A 25,812-nucleotide genomic window follows, 5' to 3' on the forward strand; every position below is an offset into this window, starting at 1 on the left:
CTGCTACAGGAACGGGTTTTGTGCCCGGTGTCCCCACACTGCCCACACTTTTGATGCGGGCAATTGGCGCTGAGGTGGCGGAAGTCACCACAGCGATGGCACAACCTCGGCTGACCCGGATAAAAGCACTGAATCCTGTCTCTCCCCAGGAAGGTAGCACTTGGGATATGGACCAGACCAGCCTCCACGCACCACAGGTCTACCATGTCGGACCACCCACCACCCCAGACACCATGGCTTGGGTCAGGCACCTTGTCACTCACCAGACTGTGAGTGCTTCTTCCCGTGTGTTTAGGAACCGTGGCCGTCCACCATCCTGAGGGTCTGCGCATGCGCAGCCCTTTCAAAACCTTCAGTACCTGTTCCTTTAACTTAATTGGCTGATCAGGCAACACTCCCTATTTAAAGCACCTGCTGTCCATTCCTCGTTGCCTGATCTTGGAGTTTCATTCCCCATGAGCCTCTGAAGGTGTTCCTGTGTTTCCTCGTGTATTCAGCGCTGCTGATTCCTGTGGTTTCCAGACCACTTCTACTCCTGTGGTTTCCAGACCACTTCTACTCTCCTGTGTTTCATCGTGACTGTTAGCTGATTCCTATCCGCTGCCTCCGTGCACTACAGTCTTCAGACCACTTCAACTCACCTGTGTTTCATCGTGACTGTTAGCTGATTCCTATCTGCTGCCTCCGTGCACTACAGTCCTCAGACCACTTCAACTCTCCTGTGTTTCATCGTGACTGTTAGCTGATTCCTATCCTGTCACGGGCACTAGGAGTCTTTACCCAGGGATCACCAGGTGATAGGCTTACCAGAGCAGTATAGGTGGTAATATGGTACTCTGGTAGCAGGGTGATCACGGAACAGGAAATAGCAGATGATGAGATGCTCAGGAAAGTCTATGACTAGCAGCACTGGCAATATGGAGGTAGTAATACACGAGGAACTGTATGGACAAAGGACACGTGAAGGTAGTCAGTGGTCTGCGGTAGCAAGTTGTACCACTGCTATAGTGAGGAGGAATGTCCAACAGAAACGAGGAGGTGATGAGAGTCAGCGGTCTGCGGATAGCAAGTTGTACCGCTGTCTGAGTGAAGGAATGGAATCCAAGTGGAGGTATCCGGGGAGTCAGTGGTCTGCGTTAGCAAGTTGTACCACTGCTATGTGAGAGGATACTGGAGCAGGAGAAACTGGAAACAGGGGTCAGTGGTCTGCCACTAGCAAGTTGTACCACTGAATATATATGTGAGGAGGTGCACGGGGAGAGACTGCAACACAATATATACACGGGCACCTTGACTTTGATCCACAGTAATATGCACAATATATACACGGGCACCTTGACTTTGATCCACAGTAATATGCACAATATAAATGTATAAATAACTGAACAACACTGCCAATATAGAAAGTCTCTTGAAGTAATCCAGCATGAGATAACACAGTCAATGATGGCAATAGACTCAGCGGATAGTACACTCCAGAGGAGAACCAACACAGTCCAGCAAGGTATGCAATACACAGCACAGTCAATGGGAAGTATGCATACCGTGGTTCAGGAGAAGGCAGTCAGACAGAAGTGCAGAGATACCTGAACGGCAGGAGGCCGGCAGGATGCAAAGTCCCTGGATGGGTGAAGCGGTGGTCTAGCAGGTGCAGCGCACAGGTAGGTAGACCAGCAGGGAACCCAGGAAGGCGTGGAGAGCGGATCAGCAGAAGATGGACGATAGCACTGACAGCAGCAGCAGGACTCTGCGCCCACGGAGGTAACCAGGGCAACCAACAGGACCCACAGTGATGGAACACGGGATGGCAGAGTAGACCAGGAGCTGTAGATCCAGGAGTGTAGCGGATGGCAACGTGAGCAGTAGACTGGAAACACAGGAGAGCTGAGATGAGGCGGCAATGCACAGGGGTAGCGGATAGGAATCAGCTAACAGTCACAATGATGAACACAGGCGAGTTGCAAGCTGGAGACTGTAGTGCACGGAAGCAGCGGATAGGAATCAGCTAACAGTCACAATGATGAACACAGGCGAGTTGCAAGCTGGAGACTGTAGTGCACGGAAGCAGCGGATAGGAATCAGCTCAGGAACTTGATGATGATCAGGTGAGTGGATGTGAAGTGAAGGCTGGAGTGCACGGAGGCAGCAGATAGGAATCAGCAAACAGCCACAATGATAATAATAGCGTTGAAGTGAATTAGAAGACTGTAGTGCACGGAGGCAGCGGATAGGAATCAGCAAACAGTCACAATGATAATAATAGCGTTGAAGTGATTTAGAAGACTGTAGTGCACGGAGGCAGCGGATAGGAATCAGCTCACAGTCACGATGATACAGTAGATGGTAGAAGTGGTATGGGAACCACAGGAGTAGAAGTGGTTTGGAAACCACAGAGGTAGAAGTGGTTTGGAAACCACAGGAATCAGCAGCGCTGAATACACGAGGAATACAGGAACACCTTCAGAGACTCATGGGGAATGAGACTCCAAGATCAGGCAATGTGGTGATGACCACAGGTGCTTAATATAGGGAGGTTGCCTGATCTGCCAATTAAGTTAAAGGAACATACACTGGAGGTATAGAAAGGGCTGCGCATGCGCAGTCCCTCAGGATGGAGGACGGCCACGGTTCCTAAATGTCCGGGAAGAAGCACTCACAGTCCGGTGAGTGACAGTACCCCCCCTTTTAAAGGTGGGCACAGAACGCCTGGAACCGGGCTTGTCCGGATTTTTGGAATAAAACTTCTTCAGAAGGGCAGGAGCATTAAGATCTTCAGCTTTGATCCATGAACGCTCTTCAGGACCAAAGCCCTTCCAATGAACGAGGAAACGGAGGACTCCTCGCGAAATTTTTGCATCCAATACCTCAGTAATCTCGAAATCCTCCTCCTGATGAACTTGAACTGGCTGCGGTGCTGAGGGAGGAGTCGAGAAACGGTTGATGATGAGAGGTTTGAGCAAGGACACATGGAAGGCATTGGAAATCCGAAGATTCTTAGGAAGAAGAAGTTTAACACATACTGGATTGATAATTTGAATGATCCTATATGGACCAATAAAACGAGGGGCGAATTTCATAGATGGAACCTTCAAACGAATATTTTTGGTAGATAACCAGACACGATCTCCAATTTTTAGTGGTGGAATAGCCCGCCTCTTCTTATCTGCGAAAGACTTATATTTATTAGATGTCTTCTTTAAACAGGTTTTGACCTGAGACCAGATATTTTTGAAGGTTTGACAAGCAGTCTCCACCGCAGGAACTTGGGTGGGCGGGAGGGCAGGAAATTCCGGAAAAGACGGATGGTGACCGTGAACCACCAGCACTTGACTTTTTGAAGATGACTCCTGAGATCCATCTTCAACGTCCGATGACGTCACGAACGCCCGATGAGGAGGACGGCGTTCAGACTGAACCTTATCACACAGATCCGTAGATGAAGGATCCTGTGGAGGAGGCCCTGGTGGAATAGACGAATGCTGTCTTTTGAATGAAACCACTTGAGAGAAGCAACGATGATGACATTCAGCTCCCCAAGATATAACTTGAGAAGTGCGCCAGTCAATCTGGGGAGAATGACACTGAAGCCATGGAAGGCCTAAGACAATCGGACTTGTCGTAACAGGAAGAATTAAAAACGAAATCTCTTCATGGTGTAACCCACCAATCTGAAGCCTTACTGGAGACGTACTCTGGGTGATGAGACCATTGATGAGACGTGATCCATCTATAGCCGTCACAGTAATGGGTGTTTTTAAAGTGATCACTGGTAGGGACCATTGATTCACTAGTGATTTAGAAATGAAATTTCCTGCTGCTCCGGAATCAATCAATGCCTGTGACTCAAAGGATTTGGTAGCAAAGGAAATCGTAACATCAAAAGCGCAGACTTTAGATTTCATAGACAATGGAGAGGACTCCAGGGACCCTAACTTCACCTCTCCAGAACTAGTTAGGGCCTGGCATTTCCCGATCTCTTAGGGCAAGAGCTGAGCATATGCGTGGAATCAGCACAATAGATACAGAGTCTATTCTTTACTCTTCGTTTCCTTTCCTCTGAAGATAATTTGGAACGTCCTATCTCCATGGGAATCACAGAGGATGGAGCTGGACGAAATTGAGGGTTTAAACGAAGAGGTGCTTTGACAGCTGTTGTTTTCTCAGACTCTCTTTCACGAAATCTCATATCTACACGATGGCAAAGAGAGATCAAATCTTCTAGTGACGAAGGAAGCTCTTGGGTAGTCAGTGCATCTTTAATTTTATCGGAGAGCCCCTGCCAGAAGGCGGCAACTAATGCTTCAGTGTTCCACTGAAGTTCAGAGGCTAAGATCCTAAATTGAATGACATACTGTCCTACAGTATGGGAGCCTTGTCGCAAACGAAGAATGCTGGAAGCAGCGAAGGTCACACGACCTGGTTCATCGAACACACTTCGGAACGTGGAAATGAATTTGGCACTATCTTGTAGAATTGGATCGTTTCTTTCCCACAGGGGGGAGGCCCAAGCCAGGGCTTGACCCGAAAACAATGAGATAAGATAGGCCACTCTGGAACGATGGGTAGAAAAATTTTGAGGTTGGAGTTCAAAATGGACTGAACATTGGTTAAGGAAACCTCTACAAGTTTTGGGGTCCCCGTCATATTTTGACGGAGTAGGCAGGTGAAGCGTAGGAGCTGTAGACACCTGGGATGGCACTGGGGAAACGGAGGCAAGCACAGGAGCTTCAATATTAGCTGTAACAGTCTGTCCAGATGTTCCTTGGGAGGTTAACGATTGGTAACATTGAAGTAACAGCTGTTGGCGAGCATCCTGTTGCTCCACACGGCTGACCAGATGCTGCAGCATCTCCTTAGCGGTAGGTTCCGTATCTGGGTCTGTCATGGCCTGATCTTACTGTCACGGGCACTAGGAGTCTTTACCCAGGGATCACCAGGTGATAGGCTTACCAGAGCAGTATAGGTGGTAATATGGTACTCTGGTAGCAGGGTGATCACGGAACAGGAAATAGCAGATGATGAGATGCTCAGGAAAGTCTATGACTAGCAGCACTGGCAATATGGAGGTAGTAATACACGAGGAACTGTATGGACAAAGGACACGTGAAGGTAGTCAGTGGTCTGCGGTAGCAAGTTGTACCACTGCTATAGTGAGGAGGAATGTCCAACAGAAACGAGGAGGTGATGAGAGTCAGCGGTCTGCGGATAGCAAGTTGTACCGCTGTCTGAGTGAAGGAATGGAATCCAAGTGGAGGTATCCGGGGAGTCAGTGGTCTGCGTTAGCAAGTTGTACCACTGCTATGTGAGAGGATACTGGAGCAGGAGAAACTGGAAACAGGGGTCAGTGGTCTGCCACTAGCAAGTTGTACCACTGAATATATATGTGAGGAGGTGCACGGGGAGAGACTGCAACACAATATATACACGGGCACCTTGACTTTGATCCACAGTAATATGCACAATATATACACGGGCACCTTGACTTTGATCCACAGTAATATGCACAATATAAATGTATAAATGACTGAACAACACTGCCAATATAGAAAGTCTCTTGAAGTAATCCAGCATGAGATAACACAGTCAATGATGGCAATAGACTCAGCGGATAGTACACTCCAGAGGAGAACCAACACAGTCCAGCAAGGTATGCAATACACAGCACAGTCAATGGGAAGTATGCATACCGTGGTTCAGGAGAAGGCAGTCAGACAGAAGTGCAGAGATACCTGAACGGCAGGAGGCCGGCAGGATGCAAAGTCCCTGGATGGGTGAAGCGGTGGTCTAGCAGGTGCAGCGCACAGGTAGGTAGACCAGCAGGGAACCCAGGAAGGCGTGGAGAGCGGATCAGCAGAAGATGGACGATAGCACTGACAGCAGCAGCAGGACTCTGCGCCCACGGAGGTAACCAGGGCAACCAACAGGACCCACAGTGATGGAACACGGGATGGCAGAGTAGACCAGGAGCTGTAGATCCAGGAGTGTAGCGGATGGCAACGTGAGCAGTAGACTGGAAACACAGGAGAGCTGAGATGAGGCGGCAATGCACAGGGGTAGCGGATAGGAATCAGCTAACAGTCACAATGATGAACACAGGCGAGTTGCAAGCTGGAGACTGTAGTGCACGGAAGCAGCGGATAGGAATCAGCTAACAGTCACAATGATGAACACAGGCGAGTTGCAAGCTGGAGACTGTAGTGCACGGAAGCAGCGGATAGGAATCAGCTCAGGAACTTGATGATGATCAGGTGAGTGGATGTGAAGTGAAGGCTGGAGTGCACGGAGGCAGCAGATAGGAATCAGCAAACAGCCACAATGATAATAATAGCGTTGAAGTGAATTAGAAGACTGTAGTGCACGGAGGCAGCGGATAGGAATCAGCAAACAGTCACAATGATAATAATAGCGTTGAAGTGATTTAGAAGACTGTAGTGCACGGAGGCAGCGGATAGGAATCAGCTCACAGTCACGATGATACAGTAGATGGTAGAAGTGGTATGGGAACCACAGGAGTAGAAGTGGTTTGGAAACCACAGAGGTAGAAGTGGTTTGGAAACCACAGGAATCAGCAGCGCTGAATACACGAGGAATACAGGAACACCTTCAGAGACTCATGGGGAATGAGACTCCAAGATCAGGCAATGTGGTGATGACCACAGGTGCTTAATATAGGGAGGTTGCCTGATCTGCCAATTAAGTTAAAGGAACATACACTGGAGGTATAGAAAGGGCTGCGCATGCGCAGTCCCTCAGGATGGAGGACGGCAACGGTTCCTAAATGTCCGGGAAGAAGCACTCACAGTCCGGTGAGTGACATATCCGCTGCCTCCGTGCACTACAGTCCTCAGACCACTTCAACTCTCCTGTGTCTCATCGTGACTGTTGCTGATTCCTATCCGCTGCCTCCGTGCGCTACAGTCTTCAGCTCATCTCAACTCTCCCGTGTTTCCTCGAGACTGCTACAACTGATTCCTATCCGCTGCTCTCCGTGCTCAACAGTTCCAGCTCAGCTCTACTCTCCCGTGTTTCATCGTGGCTGCACCTGCTGGTTGCTATCCGCTACCTCCGTGTACCTGCAGAGTCCTGCTGGCTGCTACTCCTCAGTTCTACTCGTGTCTGCAGCAGCTGATCCGCTCTCCGTGCTTCTCAGTGTTCCTGCTGGTGTCTACTCGCCAGTCTGCATCGGATCTGCGCCTCACTGCTTTCATCTCGTCTAGACCATCGCTACTCTTCAGGGTCCTCCAGGAGTCCAGTTCTACATACTACTGCTTCCTGAGTATTTGTTCCCCTGCTGGTCTACCTACCTGTGTGCTGCACCTACTTGATTACCGCTTCACCCTCCAGGGACTTCGCATCCTGCCGGCCTCCAGCCGTTCAGGTATCTCTGCACTCCTGTCTGACAGCCTGCTCCTGAACCACGGTATGCATACTTCTCATTGACTGTGCTGGTGTATTGCATATCTTGCTGGACTGAGTTGTTCTCCTCTGGAGCTTACTATCCGCTGAGACTTTTGCCATCATTGACTGTGTTATCTTTTGCCCGGATAGTTTCTATGACTTTGTATTATTGCAGTGCTGTTCAGTCATACTATATTGTGCATGTCATTGTGGATCAAGTTCAAGGTGCCCGTGTATCCTCTGTATTGCAGTCTCTCCCCGTGCTCCACCTCACATATATCTTCAGTGGTACAACTTGCTAGAGGCAGACCACTGATTCCTGTTTCCAGTGTCACCTGTTCCAGTGTCCTCTCACATAGCAGTGGTACAACTTGCTAACGCAGACCACTGACTTCCCGGATACCTTCACCTGGATCCCATTCCTTCACCCAGACAGCGGTACAACTTGCTAAACGCAGACCGCTGACTCTCATCACCTCCTCGTTTCTGTTGGACATTCCTCCTCACTATAGCAGTGGTACAACTTGCTACCGCAGACCACTGACTACCCTCACGTATTACCAGTGCTGCTAGTCATAGACTTTCCTGAGCATCTCTATCATCTGCTGTCTCCTGTTCCGTGATCACCCCGCTACCAGAGTACCATATTACCACCTATACTGCTCTGGTAAGCTTATCACCTGGTGATCCCTGGGTAAAGACTCCTAGTGCCCGTGACAGTAAGATCAGGCCATGACAGACCCAGATACGGAACCTACAGCCAAAGAGATGCTGCAGCATCTGGTCACCCGTGTGGAGCAACAGGATGCTCGCCAACAGCTGTTACTTCAATGCTACCAGTCGTTAGCCTCCCAAGGAACATCTGGACAGACCGTTACAGCTAATGTTGAAGCTCCTGTGCTTTCCTCCGTTTCCCCAGTGCCATCCCAGGTGTCTATGGCTCCCACGCTTCACCTGCCTACTCCGTCAAAGTACGATGGAGACCCCAAAACTTGTAGGGGTTTTCTCAATCAATGCTCAGTTCATTTTGAGCTCCAACCTCAAAATTTTTCTACCCATCGTTCCAGAGTGGCCTATCTTATCTCATTGTTTTCTGGACAAGCTCTGGCTTGGGCCTCCCCTCTGTGGGAGAGAAACGATCCTGTATTTCAAGATACTGCCAAATTCATTTCTATGTTCCGAAGTGTGTTCGATGAACCAGGTCGTGTGACCTCCGCTGCTTCCAGCATTCTTCGTTTACGTCAGGGTTCTCATACAGTAGGCCAGTACGTCATTCAATTTAGGATATTAGCCTCTAAACTTCAGTGGAACACTGAAGCATTAATTGCCGCCTTCTGGCAGGGGCTCTCCGATAAAATTAAAGATGCACTGACTACCCAAGAGCTTCCTACGTCATTAGAAGATTTGATCTCTCTTTGTCATCGTGTAGACATGAGGTTTCGTGAAAGAGAATCTGAGAAAACAACTTCAGTTAAAGCACCTCTTCGCTCAACCCCTCAATTTCGTCCAGCTTCACCTTCTGTGATTCCCATGGAGATAGGACGTTCTAAATTAACTTCAGAGGAGAGGAACCGAAGAGTAAAGAATAGACTTTGTATCTATTGTGCTGATTCCACACATATGCTCAGTTCTTGCCCTAAGAAATCGGGAAATGCCAGGCCCTAACTAGTTCTGGAGAGGTGAATTTAGGGTCCCTGGAGTCCTCTCCATCTTCTACGAAATTAAAAGTCTGCGCTTTTGATGTTACGATTTCCTTTGCTACCAAATCCTTTGAGTCTCAAGCACTGATTGATTCTGGAGCAGCAGGAAATTTCATTTCTAAATCCCTAGTGAATCAATGGTCCCTACCAGTGATTACTTTGAAAACACTGATTACTGTGACTGCTATAGATGGATCACGTCTCATCAATGGTCTCATCACCCAGAGTACGTCTCCAGTAACTCTTCAGATTGGTGTGCTACACCATGAAGAGATTTCGTTTTTAATTCTTCCTGTTACGACAAGTCCGATTGTCTTAGGCCTTCCATGGCTTCAATGTCATTCTCCCCAGATTGACTGGCGCACTCCTCAAGTTACGTCATGGGGAGCTGAATGTCATCATCGTTGTCTTTCTCAAGTCATTCCTCTTAAAATACAGCAATCTTCCATCTCATCTTCCTCACCGGGACTCCCTCCTCAGTATGCTTCATTTGCCGATGTTTTTGATAAAGCTCAGTATGAACGTCTTCCTCCTCATCGTTCATGGGATTGTCCGATCGATCTTCTACCTGGCAAGACTCCTCCTAGGGGTCGGGTCTATCCACTTTCGTTACCTGAAACTCAAGCTACATCTGAGTACATCCAGGAGAATCTCCAGCGAGGGTTTATTCGACCTTCCACCTCTCCCGCTGGAGCCGGGTTCTTCTTCGTAAAAAAGAAGGATGGATCACTACGCCCCTGCATAGATTTTCGTGGACTCAATGCCATTACTATTAAAAATCGGTATCCCATTCCGTTGATCACTGAGTTATTTGATCGCATCAAGGGAGCTCGGATCTTTACCAAGTTGGATCTTCGTGGTGCCTATAATTTAATTAGAATCCGGCCCGGTGACGAATGGAAGACAGCGTTCAACACCAGAGATGGGCATTATGAATATCTAGTAATGCCTTTCAGGTTGTGTAATGCCCCCGCTGTTTTCCAGGGCTTCGTTAATGAGATCTTTCGGGACTTGTTATATGTATGTGTCGTTGTCTACCTGGACGACATATTGATCTTTTCACAGGACCTGCCTTCTCATCACCAACATGTGGCAGAGGTCCTTTCCAGACTCCGGAAAAATTAATTATTCTGCAAACTAGAAAAATGTTCATTCGAGTTGCCCCAGATTCCATTTTTGGGGTATATTGTTTCCGGAGTTGGCCTGAAAATGGATCCAGAAAAGGTGAATGCTGTATTACATTGGCCCCAGCCAACTACTCTTCGTGCTATCCAGCGTTTTTTAGGTTTTGCCAATTACTATAGACGCTTCATTCAAGACTTCTCGTCCATTGCATCTCCTATTGTGGCCCTGACTCGTAAAGGGGCCAATACTAAGCAATGGTCATCCGAGGCCCTCCAAGCCTTTCAATTTCTTAAGGAGTCCTTCTCCTCTGCTCCCATTCTTCGACAGCCTGATGTGACACTTCCCTTCTTCCTAGAAGTAGATGCCTCTAATGTGGGCTTAGGAGCCATTCTCTCCCAACGATCGGGGCAACAAAAATTCCATCCTTGTGCCTTCTACTCTCGAGGCCTCCTGCCTGCGGAGAAAAATTACACTATCGGCGACAAGGAGTTGCTGGCTATCAAAGTTGCATTAGAGGAGTGGAGATACTTATTGGAAGGAGCTCGTCACCCTGTGACGATTTTCACGGATCATAAGAACTTGTCATACCTACAGTCTGCCCAATGCTTGAATCCTCGTCAAGCAAGATGGTCTCTTTTCTTTTCCCGTTTCGAATTAATCATAACCTTCAAACCAGCTGCCAAGAACAAGAAAGCTGACGCTCTATCCCGAGCTTTTGTGACGTTCTCTGACGTTGAAGAGGTTCCCAACCATTCTATACTAGACCCCAAATGTATCTCGCTGGCTGCTTCTTCCACTAAAGTGCTACCATTTGGGAAGACCCTCGTGCCTTCTACTCTTAGGAGGAAAATCCTTTCGTGGTTCCATTCTTCTCGTTTTTCTGGACATGCTGGTGAACGCAAGACCTTTGAGATTCTCTCTCGAAGTTACTGGTGGCCCTCGATGAGGAGAGACGTCAAAGAGTTCGTTGCTTCTTGTGAATTGTGTTCTCAGTTTAAAGCCTCCCGCAGAACTCCAGCGGGGTTGCTGCAACCACTACCCATTCCGTCCAAGCCCTGGACCCATATTAGTATGGACTTTGTTACTGATCTGCCATCTAGTAAAAATTGTAATACTATTTGGGTAGTGGTAGACAGATTTTCGAAGATGGCTCATTTTGTCCCTTTGTTTGGTTTGCCTTCCTCGTCTACTCTGGCTGAACATTTCGTTAAGGAAATCTTTCGTATTCATGGATGTCCGTCTGAGATTGTGTCAGATAGAGGAGTACAATTCGTTTCCAGATTCTGGCGGGCCCTTTGTAAAACCTTGGGCATACGATTAGCACTCTCATCTTCTTACCATCCGCAATCAAACGGACAAACTGAACGGGTCAATCAAGATCTCGAGACCTTTATAAGGATGTTCTCATCAGCCAAACAAGACAACTGGGTAGAATTGCTTCCTTGGGCTGAATTCGCTCATAACAACATGTACCATGAGTCATCGTCCAAAACTCCATTCTTTGTGGTTTACGGTCACCATCCGTCTTTTCCGGAATTTCCTGCCCTCCCTCCCACCCAAGATCCTGCTGTAGAGACTGTTTGTCAGACCTTCAAAAATATTTGGTCTCAGGTCAAAACCTGTTTAAAGAAAACATCTGCCAAATATAAGTCTTTCGCAGATAAGAAGAGGCGGGCTATTCCACCACTGAAAATTGGAGATCGTGTCTGGTTATCTACCAAAAATATTCGTTTGAAGGTCACATCTATGAAATTCGCTCCTCGTTTTATTGGTCCATATAGGATCATTCAAGTGATAAATCCAGTTTGTTTCAAACTTCTACTTCCTAAGAACCTTCGTATTTCCAATGCCTTCCATGTGTCCTTGCTCAAACCTCTCATCATCAACCGTTTCTCGGCTCCTCCTTCAGCACCTCAGCCAGTTCAAGTTCATCAGGAGGAAGATTTCGAGATTACTCATGTATTGGACGCAAAAATTTCGCGAGGAGTTCTCCATTTCCTCGTTCATTGGAAGGGCTTTGGTCCTGAGGAGCGTTCATGGATCAAAGCTGAAGATCTCAACGCCCCAGCTCTTCTTAAGAAGTTTTATTCCAAAAATCCGGACAAGCCCGGTTCCAGGCGTTCTGTGCCCACCTTTAAAAGACTGTGAGTGCTTCTTCCCGTGTGTTTAGGAACCGTGGCCGTCCACCATCCTGAGGGTCTGCGCATGCGCAGCCCTTTCAAAACCTTCAGTACCTGTTCCTTTAACTTAATTGGCTGATCAGGCAACACTCCCTATTTAAAGCACCTGCTGTCCATTCCTCGTTGCCTGATCTTGGAGTCTCATTCCCCATGAGCCTCTGAAGGTGTTCCTGTGTTTCCTCGTGTATTCAGCGCTGCTGATTCCTGTGGTTTCCAGACCACTTCTACTCCTGTGGTTTCCAGACCACTTCTACTCTCCTGTGTTTCATCGTGACTGTTAGCTGATTCCTATCCGCTGCCTCCGTGCACTACAGTCTTCAGACCACTTCAACTCACCTGTGTTTCATCGTGACTGTTAGCTGATTCCTATCCGCTGCCTCCGTGCACTACAGTCCTCAGACCACTTCAACTCTCCTGTGTTTCATCGTGACTGTTGCTGATTCCTATCCGCTGCTTCCGTGCACTACAGTCCTCAGACCACTTCAACTCTCCTGTGTCTCATCGTGACTGTTGCTGATTCCTATCTGCTGCCTCCGTGCACTAGAGTCCTCAGAGCACGTCAACTCTCCTGTGTTTCATCGTGACTGTTTGGCTGATTCCTATCCGCTGCCTCCGTGCGCTACAGTCTTCAGCTCATCTCAACTCTCCCGTGTTTCCTCGAGACTGCTACAACTGATTCCTATCCGCTGCTCTCCGTGCTCAACAGTTCCAGCTCAGCGCTACTCTCCCGTGTTTCATCGTGGCTGCACCTGCTGGTTGCTATCCGCTACCTCCGTGTACCTGCAAAGTCCTGCTGGCTGCTACTCCTCAGTTCTACTCGTGTTTGCAGCAGCTGATCCGCTCTCCGTGCTTCTCAGTGTTCCTGCTGGTGTCTACTCGCCAGTCTGCATCGGATCTGCGCCTCACTGCTTTCATCTCGTCTAGACCATCGCTACTCTTCAGGGTCCTCCAGGAGTCCAGTTCTACATACTACTGCTTCCTGAGTATTTGTTCCCCTGCTGGTCTACCTACCTGTGTGCTGCACCTACTTGATTACCGCTTCACCCTCCAGGGACTTCGCATCCTGCCGGCCTCCAGCCGTTCAGGTATCTCTGCACTCCTCTCTGACAGCCTGCTCCTGAACCACGGTATGCATACTTCTCATTGACTGTGCTGGTGTATTGCATATCTTGCTGGACTGAGTTGTTCTCCTCTGGAGCTTACTATCCGCTGAGACTTTTGCCATCATTGACTGTGTTATCTTTTGCCCGGATAGATTCTATGACTTTGTATTATTGCAGTGCTGTTCAGTCATACTATATTGTGCATGTCATTGTGGATCAAGTTCAAGGTGCCCGTGTATCCTCTGTATTGCAATCTCTTCCCGTGCTCCTCCTCACATATATCTTCAGTGGTACAACTTGCTAGAGGCAGACCACTGATTCCTGTTTCCAGTGTCACCTGTTCCAGTGTCCTCTCACATAGCAGTGGTACAACTTGCTAACGCAGACCACTGACTCCCCGGATACCTTCACCTGGATCCCATTCCTTCACCCAGACAGCGGTACAACTTGCTAAACGCAGAACGCTGACTCTCATCACCTCCTCGTTTCTGTTGGACATTCCTCCTCACTATAGCAGTGGTACAACTTGCTACCGCAGACCACTGACTACCCTCACGTGTCCTTTGTCCATTCAGTTCCTCGTGTATTACTACATACATATTGCCAGTGCTGCTAGTCATAGACTTTCCCGAGCATCTCTATCATCTGCTGTCTCCTGTTCCGTGATCACCCCGCTACCAGAGTACCATATTACCACCTATACTGCTCTGGTAAGCTTATCACCTGGTGATCCCTGGGTAAAGACTCCTAGTGCCCGTGACACACCTTCACAAGTGGGGACACCAGGCACGCGTACCGCCCCACCCAAAAGGCTAAATCAGCTACAGGGATTGACTTGTTTCTAACCAGGATGGTAATCTTGACCATTTCCTGTCATCAGGGTTATGCCTTACCATGGCGGGTGAAATTGGACCCAACAACTCCCCCCCAGCACTGATACTGGACTTAGCTTGATCCCCCAGACCCCACTGGAACCTCACCGCATTTTCCTTGGTCACCTGGTCGATTAGAATAGCAGCTTTTTGAGCCCTCTCTGTGACCTGGAGGGGCCCGTATATAGTATCAATAATTTTTCATTGTGACGGACTCAAAGGTATTCCAATACATTTGCTAATAGGGGCGATCCGGCCTGCGGCTATAGAATCCTTACTGGACTCAAGGGGGCTAGCTGTACATACAGTCGTGCTGCTCACATCAGCGAGCACCTCAGCATCAGGGAGAGGGGAGCTATTGCTAGCAAAGACAGGAGTAGATAATCCACCGTTATTAATCCCTGCACCAGCCTCTAATGCTGTAGTAGCAGGGAACAACATATCAGTGCCTGTTTTAAACTTAGTAGAGACAACATCAACAACAGATATGGCATCAGAGATCTCGTCATCATCAACCAATCTCACTGGTATTACATTACACATCTCATTCATACCTGCCTCCTGGAGAGAGGAGCCTGATACTACTCTATCCACCCTCAGCCTCGGGATACCGGATCAGGACTGCCAGCCGTGACCGGTAGTGACGCCAGAGGTTAAGACCGCCGAACCAGCCGCAGTAACTACAGCCGATGCAACAACCACCGCAGCACCAACTACAGCCCCCACGGGTTCCTTCACGGTCGGCTCCACCTCCTGCCTCCTGATTTTATCATACAGGGAGTCTACCCCCGCATCAGCAGGAGTACCCATCACCGGGTTAGCAGGTAAACATGATTGATCACCGGCCGAGGCATCCACATTACAGGACTCCATGCATTGTAGTTGCTCAGTCAGGCGTTGCAGATTTTGCTCTTTAAGTAACAAAATAGCTAAAAGTTCCTCTATCTCCAAACGCATAACTACTCTATCCGTGCTAAAAGCCCGATTGCTCTTCTTTTTCAGTGCGGATATTTGTCTTTTCAACTTTGCTATATCAGCGATCAGCCCCTCTTGACGTTCCTTGGTAATTGACTCTTTGACCACCTACTCCGACTCGGGTAAGTCAATACTACCAGGATCCACATCAGCGTCAAGAGGTTTCTCTCCACAGGTCACTGCGTGATCCACTGACAGGCTGTCCCGGATTTCTGCTTGTGGTAACTCCGGATCACCGCAACAGTTGTAATTTCATGGGTAACATCAGGCGGTGCCACGGATGCTGGGGAGTCTGGCTTGGTGACAGCTGCCATACTTACTTCCTCTTGCAAAGGATCGTTTAACAGTCAATTGTTGCAAACTACTAGTAGTCTTCTTCTTCGTCTGCTTCTGGGTTGAAGATCCATCCCCAACAGCAGGAGCAGCAGCAGTGGGCCTAACGCTCAAGGATTCTTCTGAGGAGTCCTGGATAGGGGAGGAGTCATCTTGCCTTATCAACTTGGATGGAGGACTAACTCCGATCACTTGTGAGGATATTGATGATGAAGGTGTTGGGAGTGTATATTGCAGGTGCTAGGATCTAGCTGAGAGAAGGGAGGTAGCTGATGCTGGACTGCTTGCTGTTATTTTTTAGGATAAGTTTCTGATTTTGAGAAGTGGATTTTTTGGTCTTATGCCCAGGCATGACTTACCACAGTAGAGTTCATTAACATCTCTGTTTGCTTAGTTGCCTTTAGGCCATTGTTTTGTGGGGGCCCAAACAAACCAAGCACTTCAGCCATAAAAGTTGCACTCCTTGTCGCTGGAGTACTTACTTTGTTAAACTGTACATGTCCTTTTCAATATCTTACATAAAGGTGGGTGGAAGAGCCCAAGGACAATCCCATCTTGCACCACTTTTATTTTCTGCCACTGCTGTGTGGCAATGTTTCCTAGATGTGCTAGGAACTGATGTGTGTTTGTGTTATTGCTCTTTCGCTTAGCATCCAGACAGCTCACTGCAGTCTTTGTCTGAAAGTGGATAACAATAATATTGTGACCTGTGAGGTTTTCAAAATTGACTGGAAATGACTGGAAATTAGTGTTATTGAGGTTAATAATAATGTAGGAACAAAAAAAGAACAGAATTATGTGATTTTAGCATATTTTAGCATTTTTTTCTGAAAAATACAGATCCAAAGCCAAAACCAAAACACGCAAAGGCGGTTTTACCAAAAGCAAAAGCAAAACACAACCTAATCCAAATCCAAAACCAAAACAGGGGGGTCAGTGAACATCTCTAATAAAAATTATGTAAATAATTCACTTCTGGGTTGATCCTTTCTCCACGGGCCTTTCATCGCACATGTTCGCTGTATGGCTTCAAGCGGGCATCCTACTGTTAAACAACCTGTCTAGACCAGGGATAATTCCACAGTGCTCAGATTTGGGAGAACTACCAAGGCTTCCAAGGGGCTGTTCCACTAGTATTTGCAGGTTAGACACTTCTTCCATTTTGTCAACACCTCATTCTATTTTATATATAGTGCTCTTCTTCCCATTTCTAATAGTTAGAAGAATGTTGCAATTATAATTGGAGGCTGATGTCAGCGAATCTCTAGACTCAAAGGATTGAATTGACATTCACGAAAAATACTTTATTAATGTTTGCACCAAAGAGAACGCTTATAAATTGCTACACCAGTGGTATTACATCCCCACAAGGCTCCGCTGCATCTACAAGTGCCTTGAACTTCTGTTGAAGGAACTGTGGTGAGCCGAGGTCCTTCTTGCATATCTGCTGGGGCTGCCCTAAGTTTCAGGCATTCTGGTAGAAAGGTATCTCCCTAGCCACATTGAGATTGCACTTTGAAGTGCATTTTGAAGTGAGCACAATTAACTTAACTTGCTTATAAAATGAAATACATATAACTTAATACAGGTAAAGAAGAACCTCTTTGCAGTTATGCCATGTCGCTCAACATTGTTGTTAAAAAGTCCTTGTGGGAATACAAAAGTGTGTGCACCCAGTTCACACTGTTCATGATCAAAGTCCTTAACACAGGACAATGAAGTAAGGGGATGTGCTGAAGAGTATACTATACTAGTAGTATACTACTACTCCTATTCATGCATGTGCATGAATAGGAGTACTAGTATCTCTTGGAAAGAAGATAAAAAGCTTGTACTTCTTGTTTGAAAGTTTGCAGTTCCCTATAAAATAAACTGATTGCAACATTGTTCTCCACAAAACTAAAATGATCTTGGGTCATTTCTGCTTCACAGACATCTGTCTGTTGCACATAAAATATAACAGTGTATAATAATAATGTATCCAATGCAAAGTAGAGAAACACTGGAAATGAAAAGACATTTTAATGAGTGTTGGATAAATATGTTTTTATTAGTTGAAGATAAGGACGGATCTGAAGAAACGTCTCTTGTTTAATATGGGTGTAGGTACACACTGCATATACAGCACTTGCCGTATTGAGACAAACACAACACACTGCAGGCTACAGTGTTAATGCACATAATAAAATATTACATTTTTCTGTAAAAAATATAGTCATTAAGAAAAACTTATTTATCAGCAAATACAATTATTGAGATGTCCTCAATGTGTAATGTATATAAATTACTTTTTAGAGTTGCTCCTAATTGCAAACACATGTTGTGACATGCATTCATGACTGTCATCACTATCACTTGGCACTTTCACCTGGTGCAAGTGATTCGGATGCAAATCTCGAACCAGAGATATGCCCAGAGCTTGAATTGGACGGATGTGTGTGCGCTCAACCTTGGCGAGTCCTTACTGTACACTATGCGTATGTACATATGCCCCTTCCCTCCCCCGTTGTTCTCATGAAATTGTCGGCAGTGACGATGAATATGATGTACTTGCGTTAACTGGCGTATAGTCTTTTCCTGAGCATGTGCATTTACACAAAATATGGCACATATCCGCATTCACGTTCCTTAATGAATCAGGGCCTGAATCTCTAAGTGTCAGTCTTATGACTGTGGAATGTAGGAATGCTTATATGGCTGAGGATTTCAGAACGTCTACAAAAAAAAAACTAAAAAAAAAACCACTTCACTGAAGTGCTTCACTTTTTACCACCATCTTTTATGCTATTTAATTCATATATGGTGAATGGAATGACAGCGACACTGAATAGCATGGTCAGTGCAATGAAATGGGGACTTGCTTCCACATCATTCAATCTGTACCACATTTTTTCATAAAATATGGACTAAAATGGTACTTTTATACATTTTTGGTTGTACCCTAAATTGCCAAGGTGGGTTGGGTACGGTTGAGCGATTATCACTATTCCGACAACTGGGATTCCTACCTAAAAAATCTGATGGCAGAAGAAGACGAATGAAATAGAAGCAGACCTGAAAGACAACGAGGGAGATGTCCGATGGCAGCGCAGGCTGACAGGCGCCGATTCCGACTGGAGACCTGTCCGGCAGTGCATTGTGACATGGGGATGTCCGATGGCAGCGCAGGCTGACAGGAGCCGATTCCGACTGGAGACCTGTCCGGCAGTGCAGTGTGACGTGGGCGTGACTTACTTCAATGGTAATTTAAAGCGGCAATGTCCGGACCCCGCAGGCTAAGTGTTCAAGCAGTTAGCCTGCGGACATCTCCCTCGTCGTTTTTCAGGTAAGTCTGCTTTTATTTCAATCGTCTTCTTCTGTCATCGGGTTTTTTATGTAGGAATCCCAGTTGTCGCAATAGTGGTAATCGGTAATGCCATAGCACTTATGAAATTTTGTAATATATACACAACTGCCAGTGTTGTATGCAAGGGACATTTCTATATGCAAGTGCAGTACTATTCTTAATGCCTGGGGATTGGGAGTATTATCATGTGTATGTACATTACAGTGTTCCTATGTGTGTCATTTTTGTGGTACTGTGTTATCTTTTTTCATGTTGGACAATTGGTGTTATATTGATAGATAGATAGATAGATAGATAGATAGATAGATAGATAGTCCATATATGGCAGTTGCACCTTCAATGCCCCCTCCTTCTCTCCTAGACAGAAAGCCCAGAACAGCTGCTGCTTCATTTACATTAAACATGCTTGCAATGTTAACTGCACAAAGGAAGTCAATCCACTTCATTACCATGAGGAATTGCCTATTGTTCTGTAAGGCTAGCATATCCAGGTGCATACCCAGCAGGGTTTAGAAGGGCTTGCAGGTAATGAAGACACCCAGTCAACACTTGTGACAACTTCAAGGTATGTGCTATCCACCCAGGGTGTATCCCAAATTAGTGAGAATGTGGGTCCTTTAAAAATCAGGAGCTGAAGGGACCCCAGGGGGTTCTATTATGGAGAATGGTGTTGAAATCTGGGCTGTTCCTGATGGTATGCTACTGTGGGATTTTCGTGTTGGAGATTTGGCTTCTACCTGATCCTGCTGTGCTGCTTTTTTATTGGACTGTTGATCTGCACTATTATCCTGTGTTGCTTTCTCATCAGGAGAACCTGTGAATCTGAAACCTGGTAAGCCTACAGGAGTAGGAAGGCTGTATATCAGGTTGGTACTGGTAGAAGGTAATGTAGCCTAGCGGTTACTATCTCAAGACAGAGATAAGATTACCTGTGAAAATAACTTTGCAGTTTTCAGAGACTGTGTGGATCGGGGCCAAAACTAAGGTGTTTAGTGACGCATCTGGCTATTGTTAATGTGTTATTTTACATTCCCTCTATCTTCCAAGCAGGTATAGGGAACCTGTACTATTTTTATATGTTTGGGGCATCAGTTATTGTGGACCCAAAAACATAGCTTAGTAATTTCTTTATCCTGCCCTTTCTCACGACTTGTGATGTTGGCTGCATATAAAGAACAGATAATGCCTCGGCAAGTAGTATAAAAAGTACTTCAAGCTATTTTTCATGAACCCCACTCCCATGATTTTAGACTAATTTAGCAAAACTCTTTTCTAATGTATGAGCAAGAGGAGAATAAGGGCCTGATTCATTAAAGAACTTAAATTAAGAAGTTTCTTATTTAACTCTACTGGGCAAAACCATGTTACAATGCAAGGGGTGAAAATTAGTTTTCTGTTTTGCACATAACTTAAATACTGACTGTTTTTTCATGTAACACACAAATGTCAACTTTAAATTTCAGTGTACAAATAAGCTATCAAGTATTTGTGTGCTACATGAAAAAACAATCAGTATTTAACTTATGTGCAAAACAGAAAACTAATTTTCACCCCTTGCATTGTAACATGGTTTTGTCCAGGAGACTTAAATAAGAAACTTCTTAATTTAAGTTCCTTAATGAATCAGGCCCTAAATGTGTCCAGCATACATCTTGTTTTTATCAGTCTGATTTGCCCACCTTTTCCCATCAGAACATGCTATATAATGCACCACTGTATTCTCTGTCATTTATATTTGCAAACTCTATGCGTGTTGCACAAGATGAGTTATTGAAGGTTCCTGTAGTCCTACAACTAGAGTCAAGCACTCTGTGGCATCATTATCTTCTGACGTTCCATCATACTGCTCTGTAAACACATATGTGGCAGGAGTTCCCTGTCTTCTATAAATACAACTTCTAGTGGTGTGAGCAGGGCTGTCCACACAGAAAAACTTTATACAAAACTTAAAAACAGTATTTTAACCTACCTACTTATGTATATTATAAAAAATTACAGGAACTGTGGGGCTTTAAAATGTATAGTGATATAAAATCTACTAAACTATACGGCAAAAATCTAGTTGTTAAGGTTTTCTATTCAAACCTGTTGTATCCTCTCCGTCAAACCACCATCGCTAGTCTGAGGAAGGAGCTTTTTAAACGCTGCCTCTGACTGGATATTTTATAAACAGTGCCTTCATTATACATCCTCGTTAATCCAAAACATATGCATTTTATTTATAGTTTCCGTGCATTCTTCAGGGATAATTAAAACCACTGCCTCAATCAGTCAAATTTTCTTCAAGCACAACTAGGAAGGGTAAAGAATATGTAGGGGGGAAAAAAACTTTATTTAATGAAGTGCTTGATTTAATGGAAGATAAAATCTATTGCTGCAATACTTTCACATGAATACACATGGTACATTTTTTTGATAGTGACCAAGGTCATAAGATCTGTCTGAAGAAATTAAACTTGTTAGTTTACATTATTATTACTACCTGATCTGGTATTTTAAATATAGGTTTGTTTGACTAGTAAGAAGCATCAGTGCCCAATTCTCTTATCTTGCTCCCACATAACACATTGAAATGAGATGTCACACAATAGTTACTTTTTCAAACACAATGATGCCCTGTCCAAAAAAATATGTATTTGTGAAATAAAGATAATAAGAAACAGGGGTAACTGAAGACAATAAACAAAATGTGACTGTAAAAATAAGATACTTGTTATATATGTATAAAACTTGGTTTATATTCAATTGTAATTTAAAATAAAATAATAAAAGTTCATAAACGCACATTATATAGATCAAATGTGAAGAACATTATGTACGGAAATAAAATCAATATATAAATAGCCTATTATTAACAAGCAAGTTTACCACTGACCTATGGCTCTCTTGTATCCCATGTTCAATGTGTCAATGTTTATTTCCCAGAATTGACCCAAACGAATGGGATTGCCCCATTTTGGACAACCCTGGGTCCTGGTTTCATCGTAAGTACACTCGGTTTTAGCCGTATCATTTGCACCAGCTACAGGGCAGGTGTCTTTCTTTTAAAAACTACCCATATGCGTGGCACTTAATAGCACAGAACATGTGTAAGTGTCACACGCAGCTCACCCATGGCTGCCACCCGGTAACCTTAATATCTTTCAATCCTCATTCCCTGCTTCTTCCCTGGCTGTCAGGCCAGCAATCAGCTCTGTACATGCGCAGGTAATTATCTCACCTGCGTTCACCTGTCTCGCTCATCCATTGGTTACCTCTCATTTATAAGGCTCCTCCCAGCACCTCTCAGTGCTGGTTCTTCTCGTCAGACTCCTGACCTGGAAGCAGCTCATGCACTCTGCTGTTGCAATCACCTATTACCTGCTCCACTCATTAGTGGTAACTACTGCAGATCATCGCTACCATCTCTCCAAGTGTGCTGCTGCAACTCACCTATTACCTGCTCCACTCGTTAGTGGTAACTACTGCAGATCATCGCTACCATATTCCCAAGTGTGCTGCTGCAAGTCACCTAGTACCTGCTCCACTCATTAGTGGTAACTATTGCAGATCATCGCTATCATCTCTCCAAGTGTGCTGCTGCAAATCACCTACTATCTCTCTGTGGACTATCACTGAGCATCACTCAGTAATCCTACTCATTTGTGGCTATCTAGTGCCTACATTCTTTTCTGTACTAGGTTCTCTATCACCGCTCACTGGGAACTCTCCTAGAGGGCCGAGACCTGCAGGGTGGAATCTGCCAAGGTCCAAATTCCCTTGCGGGAACCTCTGGTGAAAACCTTCCACTCTGTTAGATTCCACGCCTCTGGGTAAAGTACCACCAATCCCAGGCAGAACAGAAGGATCCCACTCATCCTAGTGAATCCTCACAGTAATATAGACTATAAAAACACATTTTATGTTCTGTCATAGGCAGCACGGTGGCGAAGTGGTTAGCACTTCTGCCTTACAGCACTGGGGTCATGAGTTCAATTCCCAACCATGGCCTTATCTGTGTGGAGTTTGTATGTTCTCCCTGTGTTTGCGTGGGTTTCCTCCGGGTGCTCCGGTTTCCTCCCACACTCCAAAAACCTACTAGTAGGTTTATTGGCTGCTATCAAAAAATTGACCCTAGTTTCTCTCTCTGTCTGTGTGTGTTAGGGAATTTAGACTGTAAGCTCCAATGGGGCAGGAACTGATGTGAATGAGTTCTCTGTACAGCGCTGCAGAATCAGTGGCGCTATATAAATAAATGGTGATGATGATGATGTCATATCCAGAAGTTTTGAGAATGACACAAATATTATTTTTCACAAAGTCTACTGCTTCAGTTTTATGATGGCAATTTGCATATACTTCAGAATGTCATGAAGAGTGATCAGATAAATTCCAATTAATTTCAAAGTCCCTCTTTCCCAAGACAATGAACTTTATCCCCAAAACAACATTTCCACTGCATTTCAGCCCTGCCCCAAAAGTACCAGCTGACATCAGGTCAGTGATTCTCTCGTAAACACAGGTCGCAGTGTTGATGAGGACAAGGCTGGAAATCACTGTCATACTGATTGAGTTAGAATAACAGACTGGAAGCTTTAAATGGAGGGTGGTACTTGAAATTATTGTTATTCCTCAGCTAACCACGGTTGCCTGCAAGAAAACAAGTGCAGATCTCATTGCTTTCCACAAAAAGGGCTTCACAGGCAAGGATATTGCTGCTAGTAAGATTGTACCTAAATCAACCATGTTATTCTCAAAGTTTTTGGCCAAGACTGTACAGTGCACAATGAAAGCATCTTGATTTATATATTTAATGTAAAAAATATTATTTTTATTTTGAAAATCCACATTTATATTATTATACTGTTAATAGTTGTCACTTATTTTATAATATTGTTTTTTGTATGCATTCTAATGTGACCTTATATTGCAAATATCATCATTATCATTTATTTATATAGCGCCACCAATTTTGCAGCGCTGTACAGAGAAAATTTGTCACTCACACCAGTTCCTGCCCCATTGGAGCTTACAGTGTAAACTTCCTAACACCTACAGACAAAGTGACGGATACACAGACTAGGGTCAATTTGATAACCAATAATTAACCTACTAGTATGTTTTTGGAGTTTGGGAGGAAGCCAGAGCACCTGGAAGAAACCCACGCAAACACAAGGAGAACACACAACCTCTACACAGATTAGGCCTTGGTCGGGAATCAGATTCACTACCCCAGCGCTTTGAGGCAGGAGTGCAAATTATTAAGCCACCGTGCTGTGTATATACTGCAGTCTGTTCTGTCTGTTAATATACAGCAAGAAACATTTAGGAAAAGCGTACTTACTCCCAGATTCAAATCAAACCGATTTTAATCAGGCCCAGAATGCATCCACAGGTTTCCTAAATCAAAACATACCTCCCCTAGGGAAGTTTTAGTAAGGCTCAATTTTTTTCATATGAAGGATCATATAGTGAAATAAGGCATGTTGCCGAGGTCCTCACCCGGCTCAGATCTTATCATCCATTCTGTAAACTCAAGAAACGTCTCTGTGAACAGCATTGCTTACCCTTTCTTGGACACATTGTCTATGGCACAGGTCTCCAGAGAGATCCGGAAAAAGTACAGGTGACTGTAGATTGGCCCAGTCCTTTGGTCAAAATTTATCCAAGGATATTCTACCTGCTCTTACTGCACTGACTTGGAATAATGCTAACATTAGGGAATGGCATCTGGAGGCTTCAGAAGCTTTTCACATCATAATAACAGGCTTTTATCTCAGCTGCTATACTCAAGCAGTCCAACACTTTACTACCATTTTTTCTTGAAATAGATGCTTTGTCTATGGGAGTGGGTGCTATCCTTTCTCAACAATCTTCATCAGGGAAGGTTCATTTTAGAGTGTTCTTCTCCTATAAGTTTCTATGGTTTCTAAAAATTCTATAAGCAACGAGAAATTTCTAGCCTTTAAGCTAGCATCAGAATAACACAGGTCATAATAATCTTCTTTATCTACAGACGGCACAGTACCTTATTCCTTATAAGGCCAAGTGGCCAAAAAAATGTTCTTATTTTAATTTAGTGATAGCAATCTGACATATAAAAAGATGCTTTGTCCTGATTATTTGACTCTTCTGACATTGAGTCCTTCTACAAAAATCAGTGTGTACTCTACTCCCATCATTTCTCCTCCCGGGATGACTTTTATTTCGACTTATCTAATAACAAGACTACTACTATGGTCAACCTGCCCATGCTTTGCTCAACACAATATACCCTGACAGTCTCCCTTCAGGCCATTACTTCCTCAACCCATTTCATTAAGAGCATGGATCCATATTTCAATGGACTTTAATAGCGACTTACTCCCCAGCCAGGGGTTTAACACCATTTTGGTTTTGATTGAGCACTTCTCTAAGTTAATTTTATTTCTCTCTCAGGCCAACTGTCTGCTCCTACACAAGCTATTCTTTTTATCAAGGATATGTTCTTGTAAAATCGTCTCTAAAACAGGCATACAATTTGTGTGTAAATTCTGGAGGTCCCTGTGTAAATGTCATAATATTTCACTCAATTTCTCCTATCCCCTATCACCCTCAGTCAAATGGACAGAGTGAGGTAAGGCAAGCAAATATAGAGCCTTTAAGGTAAGAGATGAACAAGCATAATTTGACCCATATATCTGTATAAACTTTATCATCTAAAAGATAAGCCTAATACTTTATTACCAGCCCTACATAACGTATTAGATCAGTTTAACTTTTAAATCTATCTCTATTATTAAAATTGATTATGTAATACCA

This window comes from Mixophyes fleayi, chromosome 1, assembly GCF_038048845.1.
Source record: "Mixophyes fleayi isolate aMixFle1 chromosome 1, aMixFle1.hap1, whole genome shotgun sequence".
NCBI classification, from domain to species: Eukaryota; Metazoa; Chordata; class Amphibia; order Anura; family Limnodynastidae; genus Mixophyes; species Mixophyes fleayi.